We start from the raw sequence: 13,219 nt of genomic DNA, 5'->3' as shown, positions 1-13,219 counted from the left end.
AGCATCATTGTCCAATAGAACTTTCTGAAATGGTGGAAATATTCTATATTTGCATGTCCAATAGCTACTAGACACATAAGAATACTGACCACTTGAAATGTGGTTAGTATGACCGAAAAACTAAAATTCTATTTGAATTTATTTTAATTAATTTTTTTTTTTTTTGTCTTTTTGCTATTTCTTGGGCCGCTCCCGCAGCATATGGAGGTTCCCAGGCTAGGGGTCTAATCAGAGCCGCAGCCACCGGCCTACGCCAGAGCCACAGCAACGCAGGATCCGAGCCGCATCTGCAACCTACACCACAGCTCACGGCCACGCCGGATCGTTAACCCACTGAGCAAGGGCAGGGACCGAACCCGCAACCTCATGGTTCCTAGTCGGATTCGTCAACCACTGCCACAACAGGAACTCCTATTTAAATTAATTTTAAGTAGACTCATGTAGTTAGAAGCCACCACACAGGACAGTTCAGTTCTTGAAGATGATACAGTACCTACCCTCAAGGTACATGAGGCCAGACCCCACAGTTAGTGGGTCATTCTTAGGCTGATAAGGGCTCTGATAAATGAGAACTTCTGAAATCCTGTGGAGTCACACCAAAGTATTCCATCCAAGAGTTTTGTTTAAGGAAGTCTTAGAGAAACGCATCTGATAGATAAGACTTTCTGTCAAATTACGTTGATTTTTAAAAATCCCTACTATGTGGAAAAGTAACATAGTGAGACAGTAGATATGAGCTCAAAATTGAACAATTTACAACCCGGATAATCTGAATGACAGCAGAGATATAGGTCATTTTGTCTTTCATTTTGAGATCATAGGTCATCTAACAATAAATTATGAGCCTCTTCCATGTTTACTAAAATGTCTGTGACCTAGTACATTCCATTAGTACATGCAGAGACACATACATTACACAAATTGAATAAATTGGAATGACAATGGAAATTTGTATTTCTTTATGATGCCCTAGTTTTAAAAATCCAAGAATCCATTTTAAAAGTCAAATTTTTCCTTCCCCCAAAAAACATTAGCATGAGTAGACTCTTTCTTTCCAAGCCTTGACAAAACACACTGAAAAACTTAAACTCAAAAACAGTGTGTAAGGAATTGGTTACAAAATCAGCAGCAATTTTTGATCCAGCCACGGGGGTGGGGGGGGGGGTGCAGCACCTACAAACATAGACACCTTCCCCGCCCTTTTGAAGATGGGTGAGTGAAAGAGTGGTGAGTCTGATTGGCTGCCTTAAATCGCAGTCACTCCTTTCGCATTTCTTTCCAAAAAGCAGTGTTAGACCACAAGGGTTTCTCTGAGTCTAGAAGAAGTTTATACAAAGGAAATCCACTAGACACGAAGTCAGTTTCAGCAACTCTTTTCTGAAAAAGAAGAGGAAGATGCTACTCATAGTACCTGTGTTGATCTTATGGATGCAACACATAAGATCCCGTGAGTCTGGGGTTTCCCTGATTACTTCCAGACACCTCAACACAGTGGAATATCATTTGCAGGCAACTGTAGGAATGAGATTTTCTGGTTGATGGCAAAGAATTTGGGGAATAAAAAAACTAAAAAGGGTGTTGGGGAGGGAGACAAGGAAAGAAGGGGGACATACACTAGAAAAATGAGAGAGACCATAGTAGCTGAGAGGATAGACATCTAAGCGGACTTTCTCTGATGCCTCCCACTGTTTCTCTCAACAGAAGTGGACGGACAGCAGATAAGCCAAATTCCTAAATTCTCGCTCCTACAAGAAGGAGAGAACTTCACCACATACTGCAATTCCTCAAGCACTTTAAACAGATTTCAGTGGTATAAGCAGAGGCCTGGGGGGAGTCCCGTCTTCTTGATGTTGTTGACTAAGCCAGGAGAAGTGAAGAAGCTGAACAGATTGACTGCTTGGTTTGGAGACACTAGAAAGGACAGCTCCCTGCACATCACGGCCGCCCAGTCTGCAGATGCAGGAACCTACTTCTGCACGGAGGCACAGTGCTCTGGGAGCACCTGCTGCCTGTCCCCAAACCTCGCTGTGGGCCCCAGGTGCAGCTCCTCCTCATCTCTCCTCAGAGCAGGAGCCAGAGGAAGCTGAAGTCACAATGTCTATGAAGAAACTGAACTTTTAAATTAAAAAATCCGCAGGCTCAGGTAGTCTTAGAGGATTTTACCAAAGATTGAAGAAGAACTAACATGAATTCTACAAATTTCTTCTAGAAGATAGAGAAAATAAAATAATTCCTCACTCATTTTATGAAGCTAGTATTACCTTGGTACTAAAATCATAAAAAGATCATAAAAAGAGAGAAAACTCCAGAGAAATATTCCTCGTTAATATGGATGAAAATTTCTTAACAAAATATTAGCAAGTAGAATTCAATCATTACATAAAAATAACAATATACAAAACACAAGTGGATTTTTTCAGGGGTGCAAGACTACCTCAAAGTTTGAAAATCAATTGACAGAATCCACCATATTATCAGACTAAAAAGAATCATGTGATATATTAATCTTTCCAGAAAAAGCATTTGCCAAAATTCAACAGTCACCTATAGTGAAAACTCTGAGAAACAGAGGAATAGTGTGGAATTTTCTCAACAGCTAATAGTATGTTTACTTGTGAAGCACTTCCCACGTTTCCCTAAGATTGGAACAAAATAAAAATATTCAGTCTCATCACTCTCATTCAACATAGTTCTAGACATCCAGCCAGTGCAACAAAGCCAGGTAAGGTAGAAACAACCATATAAACCAGAAAAGAGAAGATAAAACTGCTGCTATTTACAGATGACAAAATTGTCCACTTAGAAAATCCCAAGGAATATATTTTAAAAACCCCTCCAAGAATTATTAAGTGGGTTCAGCAAGGTTGCAGGATAAAAGGTAAATACACACATATACACACACACACAAATGTATTTCTATATGCAAGCAGTGAACATGTGGACACTTAAATTAAAAATATAATACCATTTACAATGGCTCAGAAAAGACCCCAAATCTTTAGGTGTAAATGTAACAAACCAAATATAGAACTTTCATACTGAAAACTACAAAAACACTGACAAAAGAAATCAATGAAGACAAAGGAAGAGACATCCTGTGTTTGCAAAATGGGAGGCTCAGAATAGTAAACATGTCAGTTCTCTCCATGCTGATATATACATTTTAGAAAGTTCCTGCTAAGCTTCATGAAGGATTTTTTTTATAAATCCAGGCAAGAGTATTCTTTTTTTTCTGTCTTTTTTGTTGTTGTTGTTGTTGTTGTTGTTGCTATTTCTTGGGCCGCTCCCGAGGCATATGGAGGTTCCCAGGCTAGGGGTTGAATCGGAGCTGTAGCCACCGGCCTACGCCAGAGCCACAGCAACGCAGGATCCGAGCCGCGTCTGCAACCTATACCACAGCTCATGGCAACGGCAATGCCGGATCGTTAACCCACTGAGCAAGGGCAGGGACCGAACCCGCAACCTCATGGTTCCTAGTCAGATTCGTTAACCACTGCGCCACGACGGGAACTCCCAGGCAAGAGTATTCTAACACTTTCATGAAAAGCAGCAATACTAGCATAGCTAAAATAATCTTGAAAAAAAGAAGAAAGTGAGAGCAATCAATCTATCTGATTTCAAACTACAGTCTTCACGATCATAAGGTATTGGTGTATGGATAGAGCTAAAGATCAATGTAAAAATAACAGAGACCCATTATAGATCCACACAAATATGCCCAGCTTTTCTTTGCTTTTCTTTTCTTTTCTTTTTTTTTTTTTTTTTTTTTTTTTTTGCAAAATGCCAAAGAAATTGAATGGGAGAAAGATAATCTTTTCAATATATGGTGTTGAAGAAAGTGGACATCTAGGCAAGAAAAATGAACTTTAAGTTTCACGCTTTGTACAAAAATTAATTTAAAATGGATCCCAGGCTTAAATGTAAAATGTTGAACCATAAAACTTTTAGGAAAAAAAGTAGGACAAAGGTTTTGATATATAAGTCTAGGCCAAATGTTCTTAGACTTGAAACCAAGAACACAATCCATAGAAGTTTATGTTTTTATGATAAATTAGACTTCAAAATTGTTATCTTTCGCCCTGCAAAAGACTTTAAGAGGATGAGAAGCCAAGTTACCCACTGTAAAAAAGTATTTGCAAACGACATGTCCCATGAAGACTGATATCTAGAATATGTAAAGAACTCTCAAAACTAAACAGTAAATAAAACAAGCTTTCCTCTTAGACTTTGGGGCTGAATTTAGAGGCTTTGGGGCTGAATTTAGGAAGAATGAAACCTCCTTCCCCCTGAGGAAAACATCAGCCCATTTGAGTGACTCGGCCAAGTACTTCTGTGCTCTGAGTGACACAGTGACCGAGACTGCAGGGGGAGCTGAACACAAATCTCTGAGACTGTGGGACTTCTTGTGACTCGAGAGAGAGCTTTCAAAAGGGTACTTTTTTTCTTTGAAGGCAAATAGGGCGGGATGGGCTGGGCCCTGGGGAATGCTTGTCTCTGGAGTAGGTGCTTCAACATCAATGCTGTGCCACATTCAGATAGACGTTCTATGGGATGGAGGTCTTCTAATGAACTTCTCCAGAGGGCTGCTCCCACCCACTCCCCACCCCTCTCTCACATTCAAGAAAAGACTGCAGAAAGTCTCAGAGTCTGGAAGCCAAAGAGGTGTAGTGAAAAGGGACTTTTACTTTTTAAAAAAAATCGCTTCTAGCACTCACTCTGATAATGAGCAGAGCCTCGGGTACTGCACAATGTGTGGAAAACTGAAGTACTCGGTTAGAGTATTAATGGACAGGATGTAAATTCACAAATAGGTCAACTTGTACAGCATGTGTTCTCAATGAGTGTTGTGTAGATTCTCAACCAAAATTTGAAGCTTACCTTCCAGCACATACATAATGTGTCATTGTGTGATACAGGCTTATTTTAATCAGCTGTCAAAATACCCAGAGTTCCAATTTTGTATTACATAAAAGCAATGAGTAAATTGAATCTGGATCTTAATGGAGGATTGAAAATATAAACATACAAAAACCACCCACTTGTAACTGTTTTGGAAACAGTGCTGCAGTTATTTCCAATATAAGCTTCTTGCATATATAGTCCTCTGATAAATCTGGTTTGCTGGGGAGGGTAGGATGGAAAGACAGAGAGCGTGATACCAGACCCCTAACTTTTGGAGATTAACCCCTAGATGCCAGGGCTGTGTACAAGAAGAGGGACTAAGAGGAACTAGGCCCAGGGCCAGGTGCATTGGGGTTTCTTGACAGTCTAGGTACCGAAGGGGGTGCAGGTCCATCTCTATCGCACCACCACTGCTACTAGTATTAGCACCAGGACTACCAGCAACCAAAGGCAGCACTGTTGCAATACAGATGTGTTGTGGGTGTAAAATGGAGTGAAGAATCTTGAGCGCCTCTGGTCCCTGACCTGATGAAGAACATATGCTCGGGTTGTGAGCTGGAAACATGCTTGTTCAGTCAGATTTAAGGCCACTGTGTTTGGAGAGGATTGTTCTGAGTTGGAATGGATTTCTGTCAAAATTGGAAGTAGGGGAATGTGAGAGGAGGTGTCTAGCCTGATGTGGAGAAGAGCTACACAATCTCGTTTCTCCATGCATCACAGGAGCCTGTCCTAGACTTTTCCCGTGGAATGCTTGAGGACGGACTTCTCGGTGTGGGAGAGTGGCCATTGCAAAACTGCTTTTGTGTAGATGGTGTTATCATCTGATGGAAAACACATACATAGATACATCATCCTCTCCTCACACACACTGGCTTAGACCATACTCTTCTGGAATTTCTCATTTGCTGAAATGTCAGGTTTTTAATTTCATCGGTTCATCTGATGAGATTCTCTGTTCTGAATTTTTTTTTTTTTTTTTTTTTTTTTTTTTTTTGATCACTGTCTTGAAGCCACAAGATGGCAGTGTTTTTACAGGGACTCTGAGGAAACCTCTCAAGTATTTCCCTCTCTCTCTCTCTCTGTTACTCTCTCTCTCTCTCTGTTACTCTCTCTCTCTCTCTCTCTCTCTCTCTCTCTCTCTGTGTGTGTGTATAAGAGATGAGAGGAGGAGCTCATGGTGTAGCAGGGGTGGTGAAGACAGTCTTTTTTTCCATTGGTAGAACATATTCCTTTCCTGATTTCTAAGGCAGAAGGATCAGAAATGTCTGAGCTTGACTCTTTTTCCCGGGGCTTTAAAAATTGAACCCTCAGTGAACCAAGGGAGGAAGAATGATGAAAGCTTCGAGAGTTTTACTAGTGATCCTGTGGCTTCAGTTACCCTGTGAGTTTGGGGCATTTCTGTGGGAAATTAACAGGCAGTATGTGGACTTACTGTGTTTTCTAGGCCCATGGATGGAAACATGAATGTTCTTTCCCTTGAATAAGGGAGAGTAGATGTGGGAAGGCTGGGAAAAGATAACTTAGATTCTGGAGAGTAAGCATGCACTACCCAACCAAAGTTCTTGGACTGACCATTTGTTGTCTGTTTGCACAGGGACGAGGAGCCAGCAGAAGGGAGTGGAGCAGAGTCCTGCATCTCTGCCTATTCCAGAGGGAGCCAATGCCTCTCTCAACTGTACCTATAGTGACAGTGCTTCTCGGTACTTCACATGGTACAGGCACTATCCTGGGAAAGGCCCTGAGTTGCTACTGTACATGGCCTCTTATGAGCCCAAAGAGGATGGAAGATTTACCATGCAGGTCAATAAAACCAGCAAGCATGTCTCTCTGCTCATCAGAGACTCCCAGCCCAGCGACTCAGCCACCTACCTGTGTGCAGTGAGCACACAGTGCACCCACCACAGCTGCAGCCTGTACCAAAACCTGCTAAGGCCCCAGCGATGCCTGATAGAGAGCTTAGGCTGTAGAGCAGAGCAGCTCTGTTGGCTCTCTGGATGCACATGAGAATTAAGAGTAACCCTATGGAAGGTTTGGCTGATTAGGGAAGCACTTTCATACTTCTGAAAACAAGTGGCCCTGAAAGGTTATTAAGGACACAATACTGGTCTGAATGACTCTTTGAAATACTTTCCAGGAGTTCCCATCGTGGCTCAGTTGTTAACGAATCCGACTAGGAATCATTAGATTGTGGGTATGATCCCTGGCCTTGCTCAGTGGGTTAAGGATCGGTTTGCCATGAACTGTGGTGTAGGTCACAGATGCGGCTCAGATCCCCCATTGCAGTGGCTGTGGTGGAGGCCAGCGGCTACAGCTCCTATTCAACCCCTAGCCTGGGAACCTCCAGATGGCACAGGAGGAGCCCTAGAAGAGGCAAAAAAAAAAAAAAAAAAAAAAAAAAAAAAGAGAGAGAGAGAGAGCGAGAGAGAAAAGGAAATCTTATCCATTCTTCTCTTTGTTTTCTAGGCTTCTGCCCCAGCTGGATTCCATGCGGTTACTTTTATGACACTTTCTCATGTGACAAAAATATTTTAACAATGTGATAACTGAGACAGTCCCTCACCGTTCCTAGTCCACCTTGCTCTTTCCCCATGGACTTAGAGACTCAAGGTGTCTGATATTCATTGCTTGGGAAAGTGATGGACAAACAGAAACTCAAAAGAAAGGAGTCAGAAGCAACTAGTTTGGAAACGTTTGAAGTCATGCCTTATTGTAGTTACAGATCCCCCACCCCATCTCCAGCCTCAATTGTAACCCACTGGTCGATTCGATTAAGCTACATCTGAGGGGTGGATGGAAAGACCAGAGTCAGAGGGTGAGAACTGGTTGGAACAAAAAGCCTGGATTGTTGCAGGGATTCCAGATCTGAGAAGGTCTATGTTACCATCTCTGGGTAAAGGCTGAGGAGAACTCAAAGTTCTTGGCTTGAATGTTGTAGAAAGTATGTGGATTCCTGGGTGCTTGAGTGTGGCTGGAGTCAGTAGGGAGCATTAGCTACAGCCATCCAATGTCCAATACCTGCAGCAGGGCCTGAGTGCACAGAGTGACTTCAGCGGTCCTGGGAAGGCTCTCTGAGGAAGTATCTGGAATAAAGAAATTGAGACCTCAAGAGGCTTTGGTGTGGCGACCAGAGACCTACATGGATCCATTATCAAGGACCACATGGTATCAAGGATGTTTTAATTAAGAGTGTTGGTGAGGGGAGCTGGGAACACCAAGAGCATGTGAATATGCCCCTCCCCAACTCACTGGCCCTGTGGAATGGTCCCATGACTGATGCTCAAGCCCAGGAAGAATGTTTGTGTCCTGATGGAAACACATCCTTATACCAGATGTGAAGTTGCATTACAGGGGACAAGTGAGAAGTTGTGCTCACTGCAAAGCTGAAGTTGGGGTCAGTAGACATGGTATTGTTTCTGTAGTCCAGAGTGGTAGAACTTGGAAATGAGGAATTCAGATTTCTGTTCAGTTCTGTTCACACAATCACTGACGAAAAGGATGCCATCCAGTCAGCATGTCCTTCAGAATCTCGGTTTGCAGATTCATGACTACGCACATCTTTCCACATCATGGAACACATATTTGAAAGGCCATGAGGAAGGGCAGGAAGTTGTGATGGAGTGCAGATGCTCGAATTCCAGTTCCACATTTCCTGTGTGCCTTCTGGAGTCAGGACTGCAGGAAAGAACCTGGTTTGTGGTGCCTGCTTGAATGACTTGTTGTGTTTTGTCTTGTATTATTGAGTACAATTGACATACAGTAGTGTAAGAGTTTTAGATATACAGGATGATTCAATTTACATACACCAGGAAGTGATTATCGCAAAGTTGATGAACATCTATCATCTCGTATAGATACAAAGAACTACATGAGATATTACTTTCAAAGTTAAAGAAATAGAACAAAAACTTGTGATTGGAACTGTTAGAATTGACTCTCCTATGTTTCATATGTAATATTCAGCAGTGTTAATTATATTTATTCTGTTGCATAGCACATACTTCATACTTTTTATTTTGCGTATCTTTCACGTTGCAAAAAAAGCCTTTTGGTGTTGTTTTTTGTTTTTTTGTCTTTTTGCCTTTTCTAGGGCCACTCCCATGGCATATGGAGGTTCCCAGGCTAGGGGTCTAATCGGAACTGTGTCCGCCAGCCTACACCAGAGCCACAGCAACGTGGGATCCGAGCCGTGTCTGCGACCTATGCCACACCTCAGCCGGATCCTTAACCCACTGAGCAAGGCCAGGAACCCGCAACCTCATTGTTCCTACTCGGATGCATTAACCACTGAGCCATGTTGGGAACTCCACAAAAGAGCCTTTTGATTTTATGCTCTACTACTACACATATTTCAGGTTGGTTTAGGATTAAATGAGGTAGTACATTGTCTTAGGCTGGGTTGCTTAAAAGCGAATCCGAGATTGGGGGTCTTGAGTCCTTAGGTTTTTTGGCCGCCTGCGGTACATGGAATTCCCGGGCCAGGCATCAGATCCAAGCTGCAGTTATGACCTATGCCTCAGTTGTAGCAACACCAGATCCTTAACCCACTGTGACACATCCATGATTTTTTTGAGAAAAGCAGGTTAAGGTGGAAGGGAAAAGGTTGAGAATGCATGTGGTCCAGCTGGACTCTTGATCCAGCCTGAACTTGTGGGCATCTCTAGAGCATGAAATGCACCACACATTTGATTTCCTCCACCTTGAACAAAGGGGGCCAGACAGCTGACCTTTTTCTACCCAGAATAAGGCAGACCCTGGGGAATGGGTATACCCTACTGGAGAATGAGGACCTTCACTGGCATCGATCCGTTTCCTGGGGCAGGGGGCAACTGTGAGCCAAGACGAGTCAATGGTGCAAGAGCTGGGGCTTGGGTACACTGGGCTGGGAAAGTGGATGTAGGCTGGGCACCAACAGTGTCTACTCCAAACATGGTACACCCTTGTCACATGGTCTGTATCCATCACATGATAGAGTTTATAATTTTTGGATTGAAAAATTTAATTTATCTCTCCATTTAAGGAGGTTTATCAAGCTGGTCTTACCAACATCAAAGAATTTACATAACCTAGGCTGAGCACTTGTTTGGAGGAAAAAAATCTAAATAAACATGAAGAATTATTATTCAAAGCCAAGACACAAAATGTTTTGAGAGTAGTGACGAAGGAACCAGTATATTATTCTCTTAGTTCCTTTGGTCATTCTCAAAATACTCCATTGCCATACGAGACCACAGAGCATGACATTCGGCCATCGCTTTGGGTCCAGACATAAATGACTCTGAGGATTCACAGAGGATGACTCTGGGCTTCCAGGTGTGGAAAGACAATTGGCAAGAGAAGCCATCTATACTTATAAATGACCAATGATTTTTGTTCTTGGTTTATAAATAAGAAGGAAGTGCTGGGTAGCGGAATGGATTCTTAGGGCATTGTGTCCATACTGTGTATAAGGTTTCTTCCTGAATGGGAGTTTTGGCCAGTGCTCTGGGGATGTGGACTTCCCATGTCAATTGGCCGGCTTCTCATTAGGATGAATCAGCAGGGAACTGGTTATTAAGTTGTTCATCCCCTTCTTCTGCACCTAATCCTAGTTGAAATTTGGTTTAACCCTGTCAACTACTAACAGGAAATACTCTAGCATTTCATTTGGGTGCTTCATTTCAATTTTAGTAAAGATTAAATGCTCATGTGCGGACTGGCTCACTATGCTTCTCTCACATAAGTACAGTAGCGCAACGGAGAGTACAGAGGGAAACTGGCATAGCTATTCTACATATTAACCTTGAGTTTGACCTGTGTTCTGGCCTCCCCTGCTCTCCATCACATCTTTTCTCTTTCTCAATCCAGAACCAGTACAGGTTCCAAAGGAGCAAGATTGCTTCACTTGAATCTCCATTGACATTTCTTCATAGTTCATTCTGGGCCGTGCTTTCCTTTCTCTGTCTCACTCATCGACAGGGTCGCATCTGCTTTCTGTCTTATGGGAATTGTTGATATCTTTTTATCATTTTCACCTTAGGGATGTAGGCTCATCTTGTTTATGTGTGCAAATTGTTTCTCATTGGGAAGTTTGGAGGGAAGGAAGGAGAGTACATATGCTTGCTCAGATACTTTGCATCAGAAGCACATGCCAGCAACATTGAAAATTTCAAACGGACTGTATGATTCAGTCTCATATGTGCAAGCATATCTAGCGACAGGCTTGAGCAGTAAATCAGAGGCTCAAGGAAGAACAGATTTTTAAGCTGGTACAAGTCAACAGAATACTCACAAAGAAGTAGGTTATTCTGATGTTGTGAAAAGGACCCCAACTGTCCAGATTTTCATCTCACCTGAGCTTCCTTCATTATTTCATTTCAGGTTTCCGTGGGTGTTTTTTGTTTGTTTGTTTGTTTGTTTGCTCTTTAGGACCTCACCTGTTGCCTATGGAATTTCCTGGGTTAGGGATCGAATCGGAGCTGTAGCTGCAGGCCTACACCACAGCCACAGCAACACCAGATCCGAGCCAAGCATGGAACCTATACCACAGCTCATGACAATATTGTTTCCTTAACCCACTGAGCAAGGCCAGGGATGGAACCTGCATCCTCCTGGATACTAGTCAGATTCATTTTGAGAATCTGAGCCATTATGAGAACTCCAGGTTTCAGTAGTCTTATGCTAAAGTAAGTTGAGTTGGGATGTCTTTTGCCTTCAGTTTCATCTTACCATTAGACCACAGAGAGAATGTCCCTTGTTTGCCAGGCCATATCTCTACCTGCAGGAAATTGCCACTGTCAATCTACTCCCACATCCTCTGCATTCCTGAGAAATTCTGTTCATTTTGGGTCTTCTGGTTGCACTACTTCCAACTTTCTTGAGTGCACATAGGTTTACTTTTCCTTTTCTCACCATTCCGACAGGAATCACTTATTTATATGCCATATTTTCCTTACCGTTATAATTCTGCTCAAGTTTCTCTGAAGATGTTCCTCTGCCAACATTCTTCTTTGCGTAAAGTGTCCATAATTGACCACTGGAACAGGACTCTTTCTCCACTTAAACATGTGGTGTCTACGGTATTCACTTGTGGCTTGAAGAGATAGCAAAATTGCTCACGTGACACCGATGCGCCTTCTTCAAACTTCCTGCTTGCTGCTGCAGGTGTGGTCATGAAGAGAAAAAAACAAACAAAACTTTCTAGTTGGTGAATAAATTACTGCTGTTATTGGTCCATGTGGATTGAAAAATGAATGTTGTGTGTAACAGGCTGATTTTAAGTATAAGTCTTTGATCTTATTTACTTTGTTTCCTTTTAGACCCAAATAAAGGAGTGATGTATTTTCCTTTTCACATATCTGTATCTGATACACATATCCATAAGGCCATGTGAAACTCAGCTCATCTGAGGCAACTGATCTTATTCTTTCTGCCTGATGAATGGCTTTAAAAAACAATGGTCTTTCGGGAGTTCCCATCGTGGTGCAGTGGTAACGAATCTGACTAGGAACCATGAGGTTGTGGGTTCGATCCCTGGCCTTCCTCAGTGGGTTAAGGATCTGGCGCTGCCGTGAGCTGTGGTGTGGGTTGCAGACACGGCTCGGGTCCCGCGTTGCTGTGGCTCTGGTGTAGGCTGGTGGCTGCAGCTCCTATTCGACCCCTAGCCTGGGAACCTCCATATGCTGCAGGAGCAACCCAAGAAATGGCAAAAGGGCAAAACAAACAAACAAACAAAAACAATGGTCTTTCAACAGTATTCCAAAGACTAGAATGTTGTGTCTGTGACTAATTTCTCAATGAAGTAAATAAATCTTCTCTGTTTACATAACCCTCTTTTCTCATTTACTTTAGGATTAATACCACCTACTACAGAAGATGACATCATCGCAGATTTGCGAAGGGAGAAGGCTGTTTGGCTGAGGTTTTTTCTTTTTCTTTTTTTTTAATTGTTATTTCCCCAATACAACTTTTTTCTTTTTTCTACCGTACAGCATGGTGACCCATTTACACATACATGTACACATTCTGTTTTTGCACATTATCATGCTCCATCATAAGTGAATAGACTGTTCCCAGTGCTACACAGCAGGATCTCATTTGTAATCAACCCCAAAGGCAATAGTTTGCATCTATTAACCCAAGCTCCCAATCCACCCCACTCCTTCCCCCTCCCCCTTGGCAACCACAAGTCTATATTCTCCAAGTCCATGATTTCCTTTTCTATGGAAAGGTTCATTTGTGCCATATATTAGATTACAGATATAAGTGATATCATATGGTATTTATCTTTCTCTTTCTGACTTAACTTCACTCAGTAAGAGAGCCTCTTGTACCATCCATG

The 13,219-nt window shown here is 42.4% G+C and overlaps 1 protein-coding gene across 4 annotated transcripts in view; it reads left to right on the top strand.

The window, feature by feature from the left end:
- The window catches only part of LOC102160313 (T cell receptor delta constant), a 660,440-nt gene that overhangs the window by 50,873 nt on the left and 596,348 nt on the right, over positions 1-13,219 (top strand). The window lies entirely within an intron of this gene.

The sequence above is a fragment of the Sus scrofa genome, chromosome 7, assembly GCF_054392235.1.
Source record: "Sus scrofa isolate SSC_HxYL_T2T_F1_AM1 chromosome 7, Sscrofa_HxYL_maternal_Yorkshire_Landrace_v2.0, whole genome shotgun sequence".
In the NCBI taxonomy this organism is placed as follows: domain Eukaryota; kingdom Metazoa; phylum Chordata; class Mammalia; order Artiodactyla; family Suidae; genus Sus; species Sus scrofa.
This window is presented reverse-complemented; position numbering and strand designations above follow the sequence as displayed.